The sequence below is a fragment of the Parambassis ranga genome, unplaced genomic scaffold (assembly GCF_900634625.1).
Source record: "Parambassis ranga unplaced genomic scaffold, fParRan2.1 scaffold_32_arrow_ctg1, whole genome shotgun sequence".
Classification (NCBI taxonomy): domain Eukaryota; kingdom Metazoa; phylum Chordata; class Actinopteri; family Ambassidae; genus Parambassis; species Parambassis ranga.
In genome coordinates this window covers 1549006-1563580 of record NW_021144802.1, presented here as the reverse complement: position 1 = coordinate 1563580, position 14575 = coordinate 1549006, and the positions used below count along the sequence as shown (strand labels likewise).

Genomic DNA, 14575 nt, shown 5'->3' with positions numbered 1-14575 from the left:
GAGTTTAATGGAACTTATTGGAGTCTTAACTCATAATGAAAGAAGTGACATAATTAGTTTCATGTTTACTTAATATTTTGAAGTGTAAAAATGTTTCACCACAGACGTTGAGTAGAGCCTGCTTATAGTTTTTAGAGTGTATATCAGTTCACCGTGCAGCATAGTGCTCATGAACAGTGAGCTGCTGAGACACACCGACATGTGGACTTTGCTTCTTTAGGGAAAACATTGAGATGCATTTTCACACAGGTTGGTTTGGTCCACTGACCTCTGCACTTAGGAGGCCAGTGCCTTATCCATTAGGCCACTGGGGCTAACATGTGCCTCCTCCATGTGTGTTAAGGTCTTCCGCTTCCTGGGTGATTCACAGGGGTGTGGGGTCAATCAGAGGTGCTGTAACCGTTGTGATTTGGAAGATGTACTCCAGACATTGACAAGAATTCTTAAAATAGGCACAAAATTCTTGGCTCTGTAAGACTAAAATGCAACTTAAAACATGACAGAAAACCTTCAATTAATCCATTTTGTTCTAAAACCAGAAATGAAAAACCACTAATTTAAGATTAAGTAACTTAAAATTAGAATTTAAGTCTATCTACTAAAGTACCTTTAGGAAATGACACCTTAATCTGCACAAATGTAGTTAAAATAAGACATCATTCCTTAAAACAGTATAACAAATATAAGTGAAGTGGTCTTAAATCAAGACACCAAAAGTTTTTCATTCAATATATTGTATTTAATTCAAAACAGGACCACTTCCACATTCCAAAAAACATCAACAACAAATGTGACGAATGTGATGAACTTTTCACACAAGCTTCTACAAACAAAGGGGCTCACTCACTCAGGGAAGGACTTCCACTCACCAATCGCTTCTTTGTAGTGGGGGGTCAAATCCTGCTCGTGGACTGAATGGTTGTGTACCTCTGTTTGCAGTACTGACAGGAGTGTAGAAATGCACTTTGGGTATGTGCAGGGCATAGTAATATGCCATGAGGTAGAGAAGTCCCTCATTAAGTCTGTCCATGGTGAAGGTGCTCACTGGAGTGTTTCCAACGGCGATCATGCAGTTGTCCTCAGAAACGAGCAGAACAGGAGAAGACAGGCCCCGCTGCTGCATGAACCCATCAGGATCCTCAGAAGTCTGGATGACACAAATAAATGAAGAAGATTAGAAAAACAGAACTTTGACCTGGATGAGGACATTAGAGAAATTCTATGGTCACAATAAATCCCCTTAGCATTCAGCACTGCAAATGCTGACTGCAGCACAGCTAGAGCCAATGAAGTCAGTACTACATTAAGCACACTGTAGAAAACACTTCCCCTTCCCCTGGAACTTTGGAAATGATCAAAGTTTATCTCAAAGTAACTAAACTAAATATAAAATGTATGAAAAACAGGAATATATTATGAACAATCTTACCGAAAGGACATGGAAAAGAGCCTGGCTGCTTGAGCCCAGTTTCTTTGGTGGCATAGTGCTGGACGGACAGAGCAGTGGCAGGGCTCTGGAGACAGCTGTGATATGCTCCACTGGTTGAATGGAAAAGGCACAATACAACGTGGTACTATAAGTAACTGTAACATAAATAACTGAGACATTATTATGTAAAAAGAACTAAATGCATCATGACTTCACCTCCATTCAAAGTTTTTGGAGGCTTCATGGCCTTCTTCATCACACCATAAAACTGGACCTTTGAGTAGAAGCTTTTCCATCTGTTCTGCATCTCTGATATGTGCTGGAAGTTGCTTGGTTGGAGAATTGGCTGCAGCTCGTCAAGCACCTGAAAAACAGATTCAAGAATTTAAAAAAAGTCTAACATTCTATCTAAAATGATTCACCATCAGGCCAAACAAATCTATAATGTGTGAGACATATGAACATTATGCTATTTATGTCAGGCTACAAACTGAGCCATGTGAACTAAGTGGGACCAACGTTACTTACGTGATCCAGTTCCCTGAAACAAGGGTAAGCCTCTAGAATCCTTTAAGACGTCAGAGGTGATGAAGCGTCTTCGAGACTCGGATTCAAGGTTCAGCAATTGAGTTACTGCAGCTTTGTTTGGCTTTTTGGACTTGTACATTTCTTGGAGGGTCTTGTAGTGTCCTGCTTGGATATTCTGGCTGTCCAGACATCAACTGAACAAGCTGAAGACATTACAGGGACATTATGATGGAAAGAGGACATGAGATATCCAAACAAGCAAGTTGTCAGTACAATAAACTGAGTAAGTGGTAGCATTAATTCATTAATGTTTGTGTTGCTTGATATAAAAGTAAAATATTGGACCAGAGTACAGACACTCTTGGACACATAGTGAAACATTCCAAAGCTGCTGAATGTCCAGAATGTGCCATATGAATGAACTCAGCCACAATTATATTTAATACAATACATACATTCTTCATCACTGCTGTCCCGTTCTGCACTGGGGTGCTGGCTCTAGGTGACACTGGGATGCCCATGGAACTAACAGGTGAATGTTCCAGAATAATGGTGGATGCACTGGAATCTCCAGAACTGACTTCTTGCCGTGGTTTCTTGGAAGGTGGAACTTTGGTTGCACCTCATGTTTGGCAGGGTATCTAGAGTCCTCTGTGGCTCTTGCGATGGAGATAATATCAGTCATAGTGTTTCTTATGAGTCGGCAAAAGAGCTCCTTGGATAAGGTCACATTGTGCTCAGTTCCCAGTCGTTTCTGCTCGAAGTAGGAGCGTCGCACCTGTTCAAGCTCACTGTCCGTGAACACCATGTATTCTGGGTTGGACATAGTCACAAATTTAGAAGTATTTGCCTCCTCTTTTGAAAGGTCACTGCCTCCAGTGCCTCCGGAGCAGTATCCACCTAAAACACATTTACACACCATTTATTGAGCATTTTTGTCATAGTCACATTATCATTTTGGGGAATGAAAAAAACACTTATAACTTTTTAAAAATGTATTTGAAACAGATAGTGATATTGAACCATGTGCTGTTTATCAGTCCTGTTATACTGTGACAGACAGATCTGACCTTTTCATTTTGATTCACTACAAGCCATATAGCCCGGCGCCTCCAGAAATGTTCAGGACCAGGAAAGAGGTCTTTAACGTCATCTCGGGAAAGCGATGGGATCAAGTCTTCTCCAATATTAGCAGCTGTAAAACATAAATGTTAGTCAGGGCCAAGAAACAGAGGTTATCATTAAATTCCTTCAGATTTTTACATAGTAGGTGAGGATATTTTGTCAGCACCTGTTTCCACATTTTTTATTTCTTGCTACTTCTACTTCAAGAGTAGTATGTGAACTTAACATCATGTATTCATGTCTTACAAATGACCAGTTGTTGCTGTATTTTCAGTGTTTACAGTCCTTGACATTGAGAGAATGGCCCCACAGCTCAATGAGACATAAGCTATTACTAGATTAGCGCGTTTTATGTGTTTTAGCTGCTAAACTTTAGCCGCGAATCCACAACTTGTTAAGCTAGGCTAACTACATTAACTCACCATTAACACCAGCACAACATCAAAGTAACCCTTGTAGCATACCTCTGACTGTGGCAGGTGTAACCTCGTCCAGTTTGTCCATTTTATGAGTCTGACATCCACAGTTTGTTGAGAATTATGATTTCACAGCAGCAGCAGGTAACCTCTAGCTTAAAGTTTAGCTTCACGGACTCCAAGTGGAAAAAAAACGCGCCAGGTGGAATGTACCATATTCCAAGAGGGAGCGGGGAGGGGCACTAAGCCTAAATACCTTTAATTTGCATTTTTACAAACTATATTTACGTAAATAAGGTCATATTGCTTCATAATATATCGGCATATCTGGATAATTGATAAATAGTAAGTGGTTTCTGTTGTTATAAGACATGGAATTGTGGTACGTACCTTCATCATGACGTGTCAGCAGGTCGGCTTCATGCTAGTGTTGGGAGGTTCGACTCTTTTTACTGACTCAAATCAGTTACTCTCGAACCCTCACGTGAACGAATCTTATTGTGAGTCATTTCGTTCATTTCGTTCATTTTTACAGCCGGTGGCGCCGTGTCCCTCTGTAGTATAGTGCCGCGCATTGATATGGGACAAAGTATAATAAGTATAACTACCACAAGCAATTCAAAGCATGTGAAAACATAAGAGGGCAAATACACACCACGGTACAGTGACTTCTGTCCTGCATCCTCCCTGCCAGTGTTGTTTAACAGTGCCACAGTGACTAGGTAGCTGTCACGTGACAAATGAACGAGAGTGTACTGCTTCACACACACATGAGCTGTGAACGAGAATGAATCTGTGCAGCCTGTGGAGCTTGTCACGTGACAAATGAACGATGAACGAGAACGAGGAGAACGAATCTACAGCTCTGATCCGTGCAGCCTGAGCAGCCTATCACGTGACAAATGAACGATGAACGAGAACGAGGAGGAGAACGAATCTACAGCTCTGATCCGTGCAGCCTGAGCAGCCTATCACGTGACAAATGAACGATGAACAAGAACGAGGAGAACTGCTTTTTACACAGCCTGGACTGCCTGTCACGTGACAGCTGGTAGCGGAAAAGTGAATGCAAAACTCATTTTGATGATTAGTGAGACAATTAAACAACAAGTAACAATGAATAAGTTCTTTAAAATGTTTACATGAAGCATATACTGTGTCCAAAACGTTATATTATGTTGTTCTTATTACTTGTTGTTGTATTTTATTAGTAGTAGTAGTATAATAAGAGTATAACACAAAACATGATGTCATTTTAGAAAGCATTTATTTACAAACACACTTTACATTATATACACAATAACACTACACATCAACAACAAGCAAAGACCATTAATTATAATTTCATGAATACATAGCGTTTGCCTGGTGTCACGTGACAAATTGAGGAGCGTCAGATATCAGACATTCATTTCCTTGTTTGTTTCTGAGTCCACAGCCCCGCAGCTGAGCTTCAGCTCTCGCGTGACAAATGAGCAATCCGGAACGATTCGTATGAACGATTCATATGAACGATCTGTGAACGAGTCGCAAGTTCCTTTGCTGATCATTTGCTGCTGGCCAATTGGCACACAGCCTGAGTGGCTTGGCCATCACGTGACAACAGAACGAAGATCCGGGGGCTACCGCGACTCAGGAACGAATCATATCTGTTTCCTGTCCTGCCAACTGAGCTTTATGCGGCTGCCTGCCATGTAGCGAAAGAACGAATCACTCACTGAGGGGACTCGTTACCCCGATTCATATACAAGATTCGTTCATATCGAACGAATCGTTCACGAGCAACACATCACTACTTCATGCAGAGCAGGCAGCTAGCTGCTAGCTAAGGCTAAAAACAGGGAATGATTTGGCGCTGTGTTATCTGCTTTGTGTTTGTAGCTCTCACTCTCAAGTCTTTATTGAGTCATATAAATACTGCTCATAGTCGTAGTCCGGACTTTGTTTGTGGAATTGATGGATGCACCAAAGAATATGGAGTCTACAACTCACTATGGTCACATTGGAAGAAACCACCGCGAACACCTTGAACATGGCAGCAACCATTCACAGGGAGAGAAGACAACAGCAGCTTCATCAGGTGAACAGAACCGTGTGGGCATACAGTCCAGCTGAGCGACGGGGGAAACCAGTGAGCGAACGGATGAAGCAGTGCTGGAAACAGGGGGTCATGTCTTCCTGTAGACTCTCTGCATCAAGTCAGTCAGAGGTGAGTCCTGTCCAGTTTAATAACAGCATCATGTTTTGTGTGGAGGAACAGTGATTTTCTTTTTAAGGAGGACATCAGGTGTAACCGTCTGACCAGACAAGCTACTGCTGTTATGTTGACTGCAAGAGAAAGCACCATCTTTCACAGGTCTGTCTACATACAACATTATTACATCTGTTTTGATTTGTGGCTCTGTTGATTATCTGCATGTCAAGGACAAGCCTAACTCTCACTGAATGGTGCACATCTGGGCTGATGCCTGCAATTGAAAACATTGTTTCAAATATTGTGTATATATATTGAAAATAAAAAATACATTTACAGTGACCCTATTAGTCAATGAGCTGCAGCATATTTCTCTATGAGATGTGATGTTTAATAATTCCTTGTATTTGCTCTCTGCTATCTAATTAGGATTTGAATGTACTTTGAATGCCTTAATAATGAGTTAAATAGCATCATTGTGTGGATGTTAATATAATACACATTGTAATAGAGATTGCATGCTAATAAATTAAAAACATGGACTGCTTGTATTTAATTTGCTCTTATTTCTTGTCTGTTCTGCAGAGGTGTGAATGATGTCTTGGCAGCAATGCAGCAATATCAAGCTCTGTTGGTGACTAGTCTGAGGAGTCAGCTACAAACTGTATTTCAACATCAGGGAAGTGAACTTGAAAAGGAAGCGTTGGCAGTATTGGACCGGATTGAGGATCCATTCACATCTGTTTGGACAGCATACAGGCAGGACAATGTGATTAAGGACAATGTCAAGTGTGTGGAGTCAGAGCTTTCTGTTGGCTATACCGCCTGCTGCAGAAAAAAGGGACAAAAAGGGTTCTTGCCACAGTTCCTGAATGTTTTCATTACATACCTCTGATTACAAGTTCAGAACAGTTATTGTCCCATCCAAAAGTGTTAGAACTGATAGATGAGCCACAAAAATACAGAAGTGGCTCTCTCTATGACATCATAGATGGAGAGCTCATGAAATCACAGCCTTTATTTTCAGCCCCACCTTCTGCTTTACAGATCATTATTTGAAATCTGCAATGCACTTGGATCTCATGCTTCCCAGAATAAGTTGCTGATGTTTTATTATACATTAGGAAACATTCATCCAAAATATAGATCAAAACCTGCTGCAATCCGTCTACTGGCTGTTGCAAAGAAGAGTGAGTTGTCTGATTGTGGAGTGGATGGAATTTTGGGCAGGTTGTATGAGGACTTGAAAATGCTATATGATGGTGTTAATATTCAGACTGCAGCTGGTGAACGTGAAATATCTGGAGCATTAGTGTCGATATGTGGAGAAACTAAATAAATAACTAAATAAATAATGTGTTGTACACTGTGGTGTGTGAATATTGCACCTATCAGAAGTGGTGGCAGTCTGACAGCAGCAGAGGTTGTGTGTAATGACGCAGCTCACCAGCAGAGGGCGTGTGACGGAGCAACAAGCAGAAACTACAGGGGAGAAGAGACACAACAAAGATCAGAACAGACACACTCAGCTCTTCTCTCTGAGACCATGATGATACTGTCACATATCATCACTGCACATGTTTTTGGCTGCACGTCTGGAAATGAGAGGAGACAGAACATTATCATACATGTTGCATAAGTAAAGTCACATGACATGCACCACTGTAAATAAAGGAAACCACATATTTTTAAGACACTTGGAGCATAGAGCCCAAGAAATAATATAATCTAAAGCTCACAAGACACAAGACGAACAGAACAGAACAGAACAAATACTTTATTTATCCCAAACTGGGAAATGTTTTCTATTGCAGCAGCAATGTACAGGGTCAGTATCATCCTATCTGCTGGTAGAAGTCTTTCTCCCCGTCAGGGAATCGAACCCCGGTCTTCCGCGTGACAGGCGGAGATACTATCCACTATACTAACGAGGAATGCTGACAACCACCATCTGTCATAGCAGCAGCCACCTGGTGCGGTCATGTGTCAGCTGGGGTGTGACGGAGTGGCTACGTCAGTAACTGTGGGCAGACTGCAGGTATGTGTGCACCCAGACACACACAGGTCCCAGCTGAGAGCAGAGGACCTTCCTGTCCTCCTGTCCATCGCTGTCCAAGGTGAACCGACACCACCAGACCACAGGGCCATTATTTATTTAGCAGGAAAGAAGAAGATGCTCTGCAGCATTCAGGTGTTATCAAGACAGCCCCTATAAAGGAGAGGTTCTGCTTCTCAGGAGGGTCACACCCTAATACAAGACCACTTCCTGTTATGCAACAAATACACTTTATGATTCAATGTTGAGCTAATGCCACAGCCACAGAAAGACATTTCTCCAGCTGCTAGACAGCAAGCCTTACCTAGACATGGAGGACAGTCTCCTCATGGAGGACAGTCTCCTCATGGAGGACAGTGATATGCAAAGTGTCCAGTCTTTGTTGACACAATTAGAAGAAATCTTTGTTCATATCTTTACCAATGTCAAACTAAGGAGAACATGTGCTTTGTGTTGTTCTTCCACCGACTGACACGTGAAAAATAAGAGCTCACACATGGCTCGTTGGTCTAGGGGTATGATTCTCGCTTTGGGTGCGAGAGGTCCTGGGTTCAAATCCTGGACGAGCCCTGATGTTTAACTTTATTCCTTGTTGTTGACTCTTTTCAGTTCCTCTCTAACTACCACACAGCTTTACAAAGCTAACAAAGTTCTATTCAGACTCATCCCAATCCAGAGCAGTTGTTCCACAGTAACACCTGCAGGAGGACGTCATCACCCAGTATGTGACCTGCACTGTGAGCTGTAAGGTCTTATACAGACAGGTGTGTGTCTGTCCTCATCAAGTCCAATCAGTATCACCAAAGACAGCTGGACTCAGATGAAGGTGTAGAACCATCTGAAGGACGATCAGAAGAAATGGACGCACCTGAGTTCAATATATGAGAGTCACAGCAAAGGCTCTGATACTTAGGACCATGTCATATTTCACTTTGTCTTTAATACATCTGCAAACATGCCAACAACTCTGTGTGTTTCTGTCAGTATGGGGAGCTGTGTGGACATTAATGAGGAAAAATGAACTTCAATGATTTTAGCAAATGGCTGCAATAAAACAAAGTGAAACATTTAAGGGGGTCTGAATACTTCCTGCACCCACTGTACACATAACAAATGAATGTGACTGAAACAACAGCTCTGTGTGTAATATAAATATACAAACTAATGTGATTTGATCAGAACATTTTAAAAGACAGTGATGATCTGTTCTTATTGTCTAAACAGGAACAGTTGAAGCTCAGCTTGCAGCCCCTGTATCTCAGGCTTCTCAGCTTCTCTTCAGATGTTTGGACGTTTCTGCTGGAACCTCTCATTTAATGACTCACATTTAGAACTTCTGACTTTATGTGGAGGAGGGATTGATTTTGGAATGAGGAGGCTGCAGCCTGCGATTCCACCACTAGATGTCAGCATTGCACAGCATTGGTGGTTCAGTTCAGATTGAGAGAATGCAAAGTGTGTGCAAAGCTGTCATCAAAGCAAAAGCTGGCTGCTTGGAAGAATGTCAAACATCAAACATATTCTGCTTGGTTTAACACTGTTTGTTCACTACATCATTCCACATGTGTTCCTTCATAGCTCTGATGTCTTCAGGATGAATCTACAATGTAGAAAGTCATAAAAACAAAGACAAACCACTGAGTGACTTTTGACTGGTACATTTAAAATGTCATCATATGTCCTAACCAGCAGGGGGAGCACTGATCATAAACTCTATGTCTCACATGTTATCGTCATGTGTTTTTATGGAAGATGACGCTGACTGTTGTTTTCTTGCTTCTCTCTGTAAACAGCTTGTAAACAGCAGCTTCCCTGAGGGGAAACTCAGCTAATAAATGATGCTGTAACCTCTGGGACTTGATCTGCTGGGTGGGAGTCCACTACATTATCCATCCATCCTCATCCATCCAGCTACACCCTCCCTCCTAAAATGCAGGCTGGAGGATGCGGGCATCGATCCCGCTACCTCTCGCATGCTAAGCGAGCGCTCTACCATTTGAGCTAATCCCCCTTGTATAAAGGGTCAATCGCAAGTCAATCAGGACTTCCCTCTCTGTTAATGTGCTTGGACAGAGCTCTGTGAACAGCCAGCCTCTTTGTGTCTTGCCCTCCTTGTGCAAGGTGTCAATGGTCGTCTTCTGGGCAACTGTCAAGTCAGCAGTCTTCCTGTGGTTGTGCAGCCTACAGAACTAGACTGAGACCATTTAAAGGCCTTTGCAGGTGTTTTGAGTTCATTATCTGGTTAGAGTGGCTCCAGGTGTCTTCAATATTGAACCTTTTCACATATTCTCATTTCCTGACCTACTGAATGTGGGTTTTCCATTAATGACTACAGCTGGACCAATGCACAGACTGTGGACTTCTCCATAGACTGATCTGTGTAGATAGGACACCAGTATTACTGTCTTAAGTTGGAATGTTTATGACACCATCAAGTGATGATCCTGTGTCAGGACCTTAAAATATGAAACGACGAGGATGGGATTCGAACCCACGCGTGCAGAGCACAATGGATTAGCAGTCCATCGCCTTAACCACTCGGCCACCTTGTCTGTCTGATTAACATGTGTTCACGGCTTCGAGCGAAAATACGCTGCAAAACTTGAAAGAGGTCACAGCTTTTGCCTTAAACATAAGCATCTTGACAAACTTTGACAAACATTGAAGGCCAGTTTTTGGAGTAGTTGTTTGGTTTCTCCATTGTACAGAACAGAGCATGCCTCACTGCACTGGACTGCATATATCCAGGGGTGGACTGCATGTGACCAGGGGTGGACTGCATGTGTCCAGGGGTGGACTGCATGTGTCCAGGGGTGGACTGCAAATATCCAAGGGTGGCAGTAACTGATTACAAATACTCAAGTTACTGTAATTAAGTAGTTTTTCTGGGTACTTGTACTTTATTTTTAAGCCAGTACTTTTACTTGTACTTAAGTACAAATGTAACAAAATAATGTACTTTTACTATTTACTTACTGTCAGCCATTTTGTCTCTGTTAAAACAGTGGGTGTTGTGGCTAACAAAATCTAAACCTGTAGATAATTAGCTGCCCCTTTGTAATAATATTGACACTTTTTCTGCTAATTGCATTATGTAATTGTTGATCACAATGACAGGTTAACAGGAGTACAGGATTACTAATGAATTTTGAGTTCATTCGGATTTACAGCTGTATCATTCTGCACCAGATGAAGCACATGATCTGAATCAGGTTGTGTCAGTGAAAGGCTGAAACCCTGCAGCACCTGTTTCTGACTGCTCTGAGCACGCTGCCTTCTTCTCCAGTCTGCTCTCCAGTGATGTTTCTCCTTCTTCTTTCCCTCTGATTGAGCTCTGTGCTGCAGCTATTGCGAAAGCCATCGCACCTCAGAGTGATCCAGCAGTGCCTCATGTTCAGCAGCATACAGTGAGCAGCTTTAATCTCTGGATGTTTTCCGGGATGTCTGAGTGCAGTCCTTTTTTTCTAGCTCTCAGGACAGGAGTTGTATCCAACCTGAAGGACGGCGCCACAGGAAGTTAAAAGGCACTATGACTCTGGTGGGCCTCGAACCCGCAACCTTTGAATCACTTCTCCTGTGTTTAACTAGAAGCCACAGAGCAGTCCATTTGTTTGTCCTAGAATGAAAGGCAGAAATCCGGAATAAGCAGCAGCATTCCAGAATAGTCAACAGAATTCCGGAATTATACGTAGAATTCAGGAGTAACAGTCAGTATTCTGGCAAGTCAGCAGTCCAGAAGGGAAGGCAACATCAGCAGTGGCTCAGTGGTAGAGCAGGGTTGTGTGTCCTTGACCCACATTGCCTCCAGTGCTGGTCATCTCTTCTTTCAGCTTCAGTAGATTGAAGGTCTGTCTCATGTTTACATTTATAGCAATAATCTTTAACCCAAACAAGTTCATATTCCAACTTAGACCCTGTAAACAGCAGTCTGCTCAAACTCCTAGAAGTAATCTACAACTGATATTGTTTATTCAAGAGAAGAAGTCTTTGCACTGAGGACTAACATCGGAATGCAGCACAAGGTCCAGGGAGAGCTGAGGAAGAAGTACAGGGGCTGTAAGGCAGGAGTGAAAGTAGAGGCTGCACGTAGACATTTTAAGCCAGCGATCCCCTCGGCAATAATAAGGAATGTCAACTCACTACTGAATAAGGAGATCAGGAGATCAGCCTCTGTCCTACCCGCCATCTGCCTCTGCTTGAAACTACTGTTGGTAAGTTACTGTCTTCTATTCAATAAGTTTATTATCTTTATGTGAAACAATGTGCATGCCTTAAGATAAATGGACCTTGAGTTTAAGAAGAAGTGTCAGTCATTGTTCACATTGGGGTAGACAGGCTACAAGCAGCTAAGATTAGTTAGCATTCGTTGTAGCTAATGTCTATGGTCGTGTCATATAGCTGTCAGAGGTAAGTGGTAAACACGGTTAGTACTTGGAGTTTTCTACACAGGCACGTTGAATTCATCCTTAACACACTGAGAGCGCAGCTCGCCGCCAGCTAAAGCAATCCAAAAGTGCTTTGCTTTACTTTTGTAGTGTAGCTGACAGGATAACGTTAGCCCAGAGCTAACGCTCTGTGTTAGCCTAAGCAGCACTTGTATGCAGGGGTACAGCCAGTGCTTAAGTGTAGTTAATGTGAAACAATACAGTCGCGATTTATTGAAGTGAAGCAGTCGGCATATTTTCGCGATATATTTTATCTTTTATATATTTTTTGTCTGCTGGTTGGTGCCTGCTCCCCTGCGCATCGGGCTGGAAGTGCGCCATACATGACAGAGAGCAGGGGAGACCTGTAAACGTGCTGAAATGACTTTGTTTAGTAAAAGGAAAAGGTATAAATGTGTTCTATAGTAAGGGACCATTAAATGACTTGTGATCTGGCGCTATAGATAAAAATAAAATAAAAAAGAACTCATTGGATGAACTCAGTTAAATTGTGGGAGACTTTTCCATCCAATAAATATGGGTAGCCCCAACTCAATGTGATGTATTTGAGTTGGACCAACATGATTTTTCCATGTTGGTCCAACTCAACCTAAATAATACTTATTAAATGATATTTGATTAAAACGGGTTGAGATTTCAGATTAAAGTTTTGGGTGGACCTCAGAGGATTTTCAGATTTGAAATTTCATTGTGAAATTTGGGAGTGGCTGCTGCAGCATAACATCTTTAACATATTTATTACATGCATACCTCTAATATATAATCTCATCTTATGCTCTTAATGACTGTAGCTAATTATATACTTGGTAATCAATTACAGCATCTTGTTATTTGGTCAATGAGATCTGACTCTTTTCTGACTCTTTTATTTTACAGGATGCTGTATGTGGATGTGTGCAGAGTGCAGAACCAGGTACTTTTATGCATCTGCAGCTTATCATACACATACACCGCCTACATGCAGATGTACTTTAATACATGGATTATGCTACTACTAAATCACATTTTTACTTGTCCATGGTAATTAATGAATGTAAAATGAAAACTCACATTTCTTTATAGCCATTCAAGTCTGTGTGAGAGTAACTACAACTAACAATACTGTTTGTACTACTACTGTTTTCCAGGTGAATGATGACTTCTTGCGGTTCACCACAAAGCCGCTGCATTGAAGTTCATGGCCCAGCTGAACCACTTCTCAAAGAAGCTTCTGTAAGTTTCCCAGAACAAAGGAGGAACTTCAATATTAATGAAAGATTCACATGTTTATGTGATGCTCAGGATCAACATGAGTGTTGTGTGTTTGTGTTTTTTAACCCTATAGGAGGGCAGCTTACACGTTCTGAAGACAGGAGCCCAGCGATGTGGGGGTTTCATCCAACTTAATTTGGTATATTGAAATGCAAAGGTTTATGTCCTGGAGGAATGTTATGCACCTTAAAGGTAATTTTATAATAATAATTGTATTATATCTTTAGGTTGGCCAAACACAATAACCTAATTACTAATAAACAAATGTACTTATTTTAGCTCTATTTGACACGATTAAGATGAACTACTCAATTACTTATATTTAACCCTCGGCGTCATTTGGGACTTTTTGTGGCACTTGGGTAATTTTTGCCTCTTTACCTGGCCACCATTTTATCTGTGTTGGTGCATATGGCACAATTTTTTGTAACAAAGACTCTCTCTAGACACATTTAGAATTCCAATTTCAATTTTTCAAATACATCACCAGAACATGGTGAAACAAATTTACTACCCTTTTGTATCATTTGTGGACAAAAAACATCCACTTACAAAAAACTGCTATAAAAACTCAACAGATTAATATTTTTTCTTACTTTTTTCTGCATAATTTGTTAAACCACTTCAGCCCTGCTCAAAACTACCAAACAAATCATTTTGAGGAATTTAACCCTTTGAATGCCAGTTACATTACATTAATGAGTTATTTTCCACAAAACAAAAGTTAGGTGGCTGAGGCATTATTTTTATATCTATCATGAATATGTCAAAGATTAGCCAAAATATTGAGTTTGATGCATTATCAGTTTTTGTGTAGCAGCAGTTTAAAATGGTATTTTCCACTTGGGTCCCATATAACAATATATAACCATGCATTTCTTGATGTAAGGGTTTATATTGCATTATATTGCATTGACATACTTGTTTTGAGTTGGGGCTACCAGTATTTATTGGATGGAAAAACTCAATTTAATTGAGTTCATCCAATGAGTATAGGTTAAACAAATGAGTGATATTTAATCACAATAAATATACAGCAACGCAGTGATTAATGTGATTAAATTTTAATCATGTGACGGCACTAGTTCAAACGTTTGAGTTCAAAGAACAAGATGACCTACCAGTGGATGT

At 41.1% G+C, this 14575-nt stretch overlaps 2 non-coding genes across 2 annotated transcripts; both read right to left on the bottom strand.

Moving 5' to 3' along the window:
• Positions 1 to 9686: 9686 nt before the first annotated feature.
• trnaa-agc (transfer RNA alanine (anticodon AGC)) lies at positions 9687 to 9759 on the bottom strand. The gene has a single exon. It is a non-coding gene; the product is annotated as a tRNA-Ala (tRNA).
• A 459-nt stretch (positions 9760 to 10218) lies between these two features.
• Positions 10219 to 10300, bottom strand: trnas-gcu (transfer RNA serine (anticodon GCU)). The gene has a single exon. It is a non-coding gene; the product is annotated as a tRNA-Ser (tRNA).
• Positions 10301 to 14575: the final 4275 nt, after the last annotated feature.